The sequence below is a fragment of the Arachis hypogaea genome, chromosome 11 (genome assembly GCF_003086295.3).
Source record: "Arachis hypogaea cultivar Tifrunner chromosome 11, arahy.Tifrunner.gnm2.J5K5, whole genome shotgun sequence".
Lineage (NCBI taxonomy): Eukaryota > Viridiplantae > Streptophyta > Magnoliopsida > Fabales > Fabaceae > Arachis > Arachis hypogaea.
In genome coordinates this window covers 141,378,364-141,385,864 of record NC_092046.1, presented here as the reverse complement: position 1 = coordinate 141,385,864, position 7,501 = coordinate 141,378,364, and positions in this window count along the sequence as shown.

Genomic DNA, 7,501 nt, shown 5'->3' with positions numbered 1-7,501 from the left:
AAAAAAAATATTGGGAACGAAAAAAATTTTCAGCATCTACCTTAAGAATCAAAATTATACTTAATCCTAAATAATATTATATATATTTTCTTATTTTTTTCGATATTTTGTGATATATAATACTATTTTTTTATAAACATAACACTAAAGAAGAATCGTGTAAAATTGAAATAAAAAAATTGATCGAATTATAGTATATATTATAAAGTATGAAGAGAGAAGTCAGTGCGTGTAATTTAGTTTATGAAGAAAGATGCTCATGTGAATTGTGAGGGGAAGGTGCAGAGCAGCAGTGGGGATAGGGACCCAAAATGAGAGGAATTGCTTTCAATTAATTAATTTTGGTTGTTGGGTATGGAAATAGCATTGTTGATTATTTGCATTAAGGCACACGTACACGGAATGGAGGGGTGACTTTTCAAGCATTTCTTATTAGTTTTTGTTGCCTAACTATGCATACTAATTTATACTTTCGGTAAAAAAAGGTTATTTCTTTGCCTAACTAGTTTTGACAATTCAATGCCCACCTTTCAATTTATATTACTATATAATTTGCGTTGGGAACCATTGGAGGGTAACAGAATAAGAATTCACTACTTTTTGTCACCTTCAAACCAAGTTCCTATGTTTTCGAAATATTGACTACGTATGAACATTAATAATGGAAAAAGACTTTGGTACGTAGACAATAATTTTTATAAATAATGGGTTCTAAAATTGACTTAATAAAGTAAAAACATACTACACCTCAAATTATTCATCTAAATCTTAATATTAGAATAATCATTCGCACACCTAATAAATTAAATATCTGATATATCTATTGTTCCATTGTTTAGTATTTTCGTTGTCTACTTACACTTTTTCAATGAAAAAATAATATATGCATCACCTTTACATATATTTTTACTTTTTTTATATTAAAGGTAAATAATAAAAAGTAAGAAAGAATACAATTTTTTGTGGTACCATAAAAAATGTATATAGAAAAAATTAGAACAATCTTGTAACAATATCCTTCTGCAACTTTCTTTCCGGCTATATCTATAGTAGGTTAGGTATAGATAGCTCATATTTAAGTGATACATATCTCTATCTTAAATTATTAAGAGGTTCTTTCATGAATGGCAACAATTACAATTTTAAGCATTATGTTTAGATATATTTACGATAGAGTTTAGTCATGTTAGTTTTCTTTAAAATTCAACCGCTATGTTTATATAAATTCTACTTATTTTTGTGTAACTGTGATAAAAAATAATGTGTGAAACTTGTATTTACACCAAAATTTTCACTCGTGCAAAGGATGTTGGTAAACTAAATATCTATCTAATTTTCCATGCATAAAACTCAACTCAACCATGCATATTGATTATGTGCTTATATTCTAATCAAGAGAAGGAAGGTGTGAGTTACGAGAGAAGGGATAATGAGTTAAATAGCGCAGTTTTTTAAGGCGTATGTTACATACACTTTTTTTTAGTCTTAATTCGTCCCCACCAATGTATAATGGTGTGTACAATGAATTATTGGCGAATTTTCTATAGGATACAATGAAGAACACTTGACTTGTTTATGCACTCACACAGTCAAACCTTACACTAAATGATAATTTATAGAATAATATTCTCTATTCTTTCTTTTACGCATAAAAAAAGTGTTGAGATGAATTCTACAGCAATAATGAAATGAGGAAAATTTATAAATATAGAGTACATGCAACATGCAGCTACGTACTCAACAGACACAACTTTTCAAATAGTTACAACTTACAACCTTTCAACAGACATAACTTTTTAAATAGTTGCAACCTTTTAACAGACATAACTTTTGAACAAGTCACAATTCTATGAAGAGACGTAACTCTTCAAAATAGCTTTTCACATATTTTGAAAATATATCTCACAATCCCCCACCATTTTCAAAATTCCTTTTCAATCCTATCATTCTGGAAGTTTTATGCTTTCAGTAGAGGTATCTTGCGATTTGAACCTTTACCTAGTAACCAGTGGTATTCACTCATCCGAATTTAAAATGGTAGACAAGTTTTGAACCATTTAACTCATATGAACAAGTGTGCACTGATGACACATAAAATTTCAGAATCATTTAAATGTTATATAAAATATGACACATTTAGTATACTACATGGCCTTGTGTCTTGTATCCTTTCATGAGTGCTTTAAGAATAAAATCTTAACTCTAAGAACCGGCCTCAATTCACACTCATATAGGTAGACTCTATCAAAAGTATCTCATAATTAAATACTTCAGCAATAATATACTTGCTATAGGTCCGTTAAGAGCAAAGCTCATCCTGTTTCTTTATACCATTATGGTTCCAAGTACTTTTTACCTTGGGATGAAAAAAATAATTATGAGTACTTGCAATTACTCTAATAGTGTACTTTACCGCATTGAACTCAAGACTTGATGCTACTCAAGTGTGAGTTGGGTTTCCACCCTTGGTAATTATTTAAAATACAGATTTTAGTCCCATCCCTTTTGATGTTTTAAACACCAAATCCCTTGTCAATCCTTTCGTCAAAGGATCTGCAAGATTTTGTTCTGACCTTATAAAATTTATAAATATAACTCCATTGCCAATAAGGTTTTTAACATAGCTATATCTTACTCCAATGTGCCTAGATTTTTCATTATAAACTTGGCTACAAGCCTTTGATAATGTTGCTTGGCTATCACAATGTATAGAAATTGGTGCCATTAGTTTTGGCCAAATTGAAATTTCATGTAATAAATCTCTAAACCATTCAGTTTCTTTGCTTGCTGCTGCCAAAGCAACAAATTCTGCAGCCATGGTAGAATTCATTATGCAAGTTTGTTTCTTGGATCCCCAAGAAACAACACATCCACCAAGGATAAAGATCCAACCACTTGTTTATTCAACTGGCATCTGTATATCCTTCTAAAACAGAAGGTTCACCACTATACAACAAAGTATAGTTTATTGTTCCTTTTAAATATTTTAATATTTTTCGGACAGCATGCCAATAGTCTTTACTTGAATTGCTTGTATACCGACTTAAGCGACCTACAGCATATGCTATATCTGGTCTAGCACAGGTCATAGCATACATTAAGCATCCAATTATTTTTGCATACTCAATTTGTGAAACAGACGAACCTGTATTGGGTACTAATTTAATACTTGGATCAAAAGGAGTACTCACCGAATATCCTTCAAGCTCATCAAACCTTTTTAATATTTTTCTATATAATGAGATTGAGATAATCCTAAATGATAACTATCTCTAACAATTTTAATTCCTAAAATTATATCTGCAATTTCTATATCTTTCATATCAAATTACTAGACAAAAAAGTTTAGTTTTTTCTACCTTTTTTAAATCAGTACAAAAAATAAGCATATCATCAACATATAAACAAATAATAACACCTTTACCATTTTTAACTTTACTATACACACATTTATCAGATTCATTTATTTTATATCCATTAGTACGAACAGTTTCATCAAATTTTTTATACCATTGCTTAGGGGCTTGTTTCAGTCCATATAAAGACTTAACTAATTTGCACATTTTATTTTATTGACCAGCAACTATAAATCCTTCGGGTTGCTTCATATACGCCTCTTCGTCTAGTTCACCATTTAAAAAAATTGTTTTAACATCCATTCGATGAATGACAAAATTAAAAATTGAAGCAAGTGCTATAAGTACTCTAATTGTAGCAATTCTTGCTACTAGTGCATATGTATCAAAGTAATTAATTCTTTCTTTTTGTGCAAACTCCTTAGCAACTAAACGTGCTTTGAACTTATCAACAGTTCCATTTACTTTCATTTTCTTTTTGAAAATTCATTTAGAACTAATGGCTTTTGACCCACGAGGAAGATCCACTAATTTTCAAGTGTTATTTCTCATTATTGAGTCCATTTCATCTTGTATTACTTCTTTCCAAAAATATGAATCTCGAGACCTTATAGCCTCTTCATAGGTCTCAGAATCACCTTCCATAAGAAGGCATATAAGTACAATGCTATCTATTGACTTTCCTATCCCTTCCACAAGGAACATAAAGAAATCTGGTCGATAAGTCTTTGCTTTTCTTATTCTTTTACTTTTTCTAGGTTTAATATTTTCAACGGGTTTATTTTCTACATTTTCTTCTATTTCTAAGTGAATTTTACTTTTAGGTCTTGGAGTTGAATTAAATCTATCTTCTAAAAAAATTGCATCTCTTGATTCAATAATTGTATTAGTAGATTATGATTTATTAGATTCAATAACTACAAACCTATAAGTTTTACTGTTCTCAGTATATCCTAAGAAAATACATTCTATACCTCTTTCTCCTAATTTCTTTTTTTTAGGTTCAGGAACTTTTACTATTGCTCTACAGCCCTAAACTTTAAGATATTTAAGATTAGACTTTTTATTCTTCCAAAGTTCATATGGAGTTATTTTATTCCTTTTATTAGAAATTCTATTTAAAATATAACAAGCAGTTAATATAGCCTCACCCCAATAACCTTTTGCTAGACCAGAATAAGATAGTATAGCATTAACCATTTCTTTTAACACTCTATTTTTTCTTTCAGCAATATCATTCCGTTGTGGAGAATATGGTGCAGTGGTTTGATGAATAATACCAATGGACTCAAAATAACTAGGATTATAATATTCTCCTCCACGATCAGACCTTAAGCACTTAATAAAGGTTTCATGTTGTAATTCAACTTCGATTTTAAAAATCTTAAATTTATCCAAGACTTCATCTTTAGAATGCATCAAATATATATAACAATATCTACTAAAATCATCAATAAAAGTTACAAAATATTTCTTTCCACCTATAGTAGGGCAACCATGTAAATCACATACATCAGAATGTACTAATTCTAATAATTTTGAATTTCTTTGTACTCTTTGAAAAGGAAGTCTTGTTATTTTGGTTAACATACAAGTTGTGCATACATCTGAATTTTTAATTGATTTTGGAATAAGATCATATTTTATCATATCATTTAATTTATGAAAATTAACATATCCTAAACGATTATGCCATAAATCAAATGACTCAGCAATATAAACAGAAACATTATTATTATTATTATTATTATTATTATTATTATTATTATTATTATTATTATTATTATTATTATTATTCAATTTAAACATATTCTCACATAGATATTCTTTACCCACAAACACTCCATCCTTAGACAGAATAAATTTGTCTCCTTTAAATACAAACTTAAACCTATACTTATTAAGTAGAGGGATAAAAACTAAATTTTTTCTAACTTCGGGTACATAATATACATCAGTAAGAGTTAGTATTCTTTCAGAAGTGAATTTAAGTTCCACCGTGTCTTTGCCCATTATTTGAACAGTTGATGCATTTTTCATGTACAGAATAATCCCATTCTCTTCTTTAAATGTCTTGAAAAAATCTCTATTCTTGCATACATGTTGAGTTGAACCAGAATCTATCCACCATAATCCAATGTCTTCAATAATGTTGATCTCAAAAATAACAGCAATAAGATTATCTTTTATTGCTGTGTCATTCTTTTCTTTCTTTTTTTTAAGAAACGACATTCTTTCTTAAAATGTCCTAGTTTTCCACAATGAAAGCAATTTCCTTTCTTTTTATTCTTTCTGATATTACCATTGTTACCTTGAGATTTATTAAAATCTCGGTATCTCTTCTTGTTGGGCTTGTTGAATTTTTCATCTTCCATTACGTGAAGATTAGCATGCGCACTTTGCTCTTTAGTATCGTCTTGTTTACGATACTCCTCTTCAAGACGAAGGTGATTACTTAATTGCTCAAGAGAAACACCATCTTTTCGATGTTTTATAGTTCTTTTGAATTCTTTTCATGATGGAAGGAGTTTGTCAATAATTGAAGATACAATAATGGTATCATCCATGTGCATATTATGTTGCTTAAAATTATTTAAAATACGCTCAATTCCATGCAGTTGTTCCAGGACAGATCTATCATCAACTATCTTATAATTATTAAAGTGAGTGACAAGAAATTTCTTACTTGTTGCGTCATCGGCCATATATTTTGCCTCTAATTTGTCCCATAGTTCTTTTGCGCTCCTAACATTTTGGTAGACATCAAACAGTGCATCAGACATGCCATTGAGTATGTGTTCGATGCATATATAGTCATCGTTGTCCCATTTTTACCTGACTCGTGTTTCTGCAATGGCCTCCCCTTCAACTTCTGGTGGTCTTGGTATGTAGGGATGACAATGGGTCCCCATGGGGTGGGGACATGCCCCCTGCCCCCGCCCCATCCCAATATCTGTCTCCGTCCCCGCTCCATCCCCATGACGGGTAACGGAGACCCCGTATCCGTCGGGGACCTGGGTCTTTGCGGATATCCGCGGATTTTTGTAAAAATTAATAAAAATTAAAAAAAATAAAAAAATTAGAAAAAATCAAAGATAATCCTCAATTGTCATTACAAACATAATATCCATAGTCTTTAAAGACTTAAATAGCAATAACAACAAACATAAACATCCAAACATATCCATAAACAACCAAATATTACATAAACAACCAACCATATTCATAAACAACCAAATAAAGTTCATGACATCATAAAAACATAATTCTACCATCTCAATCTTCCTTTCATCCCGTAATGGTAGTGATGGTAGATTCCGACTTACTTGAATCCTACATTGACAAGAAAACAATTTAAAGTTAAAATCATATAATAACTCAATAAGTCAATAATATAAAAACATAGTGTGTTATAATGTAATTTAATAGTTTACTTACGTCAACATCCCCTTCAATGTTATGAATTGTGTAGCACTCAAATCATATGTTAGTTGTGGTGCCAAGTTCATTCCAAAGCCAATCTTGATTACACATTAGAGCCTCTAATGTGTTCGGACGCAACCTACTACAATGTGGTGTAACAAATCGACCACCCGTACTAAATGAAGATTCAGAGGCAACGGTAGAGATAGGAATCGCCAAAAAATCTCTAGCAATAGCTTGCAAAGTAGGAAACTTCGCTCCATTTGACTTCCACCAATTTAAGATATCAAAATCATGTTCAGTTTGTGGTACCGATCTCTCTTTAAGATAATAATCCAACTCACTCTCTTTGTATCAATAAATGCGGATTCCTCACTTACATGTGCAGCAAAATCAGCTTGCCAATCTTCATGACTAAACTTCCTCCCCTTTGAACTTGAAGGAATTGATGGTGGTGGTGGCATATCTAATTGAGCAGCTTGGTCTCTCTCTCTTCCCTTTATTGCATATTCTAAAACTAAATCTTGCACTACCTTTTTCACTTGACTAATTACAACACATGCCTCTGTCTCACCATATATTTTACGAAAAAGAAATTCAATAAATACATCTTGTACCTAAGATCCAAAAGAGTCCCAATAGCCATAACTGTATTAATCACACCCCAATACTTTTTAAACTTAGTTATCATACTAGTAGCCATCATTTTAATTATCTCATTT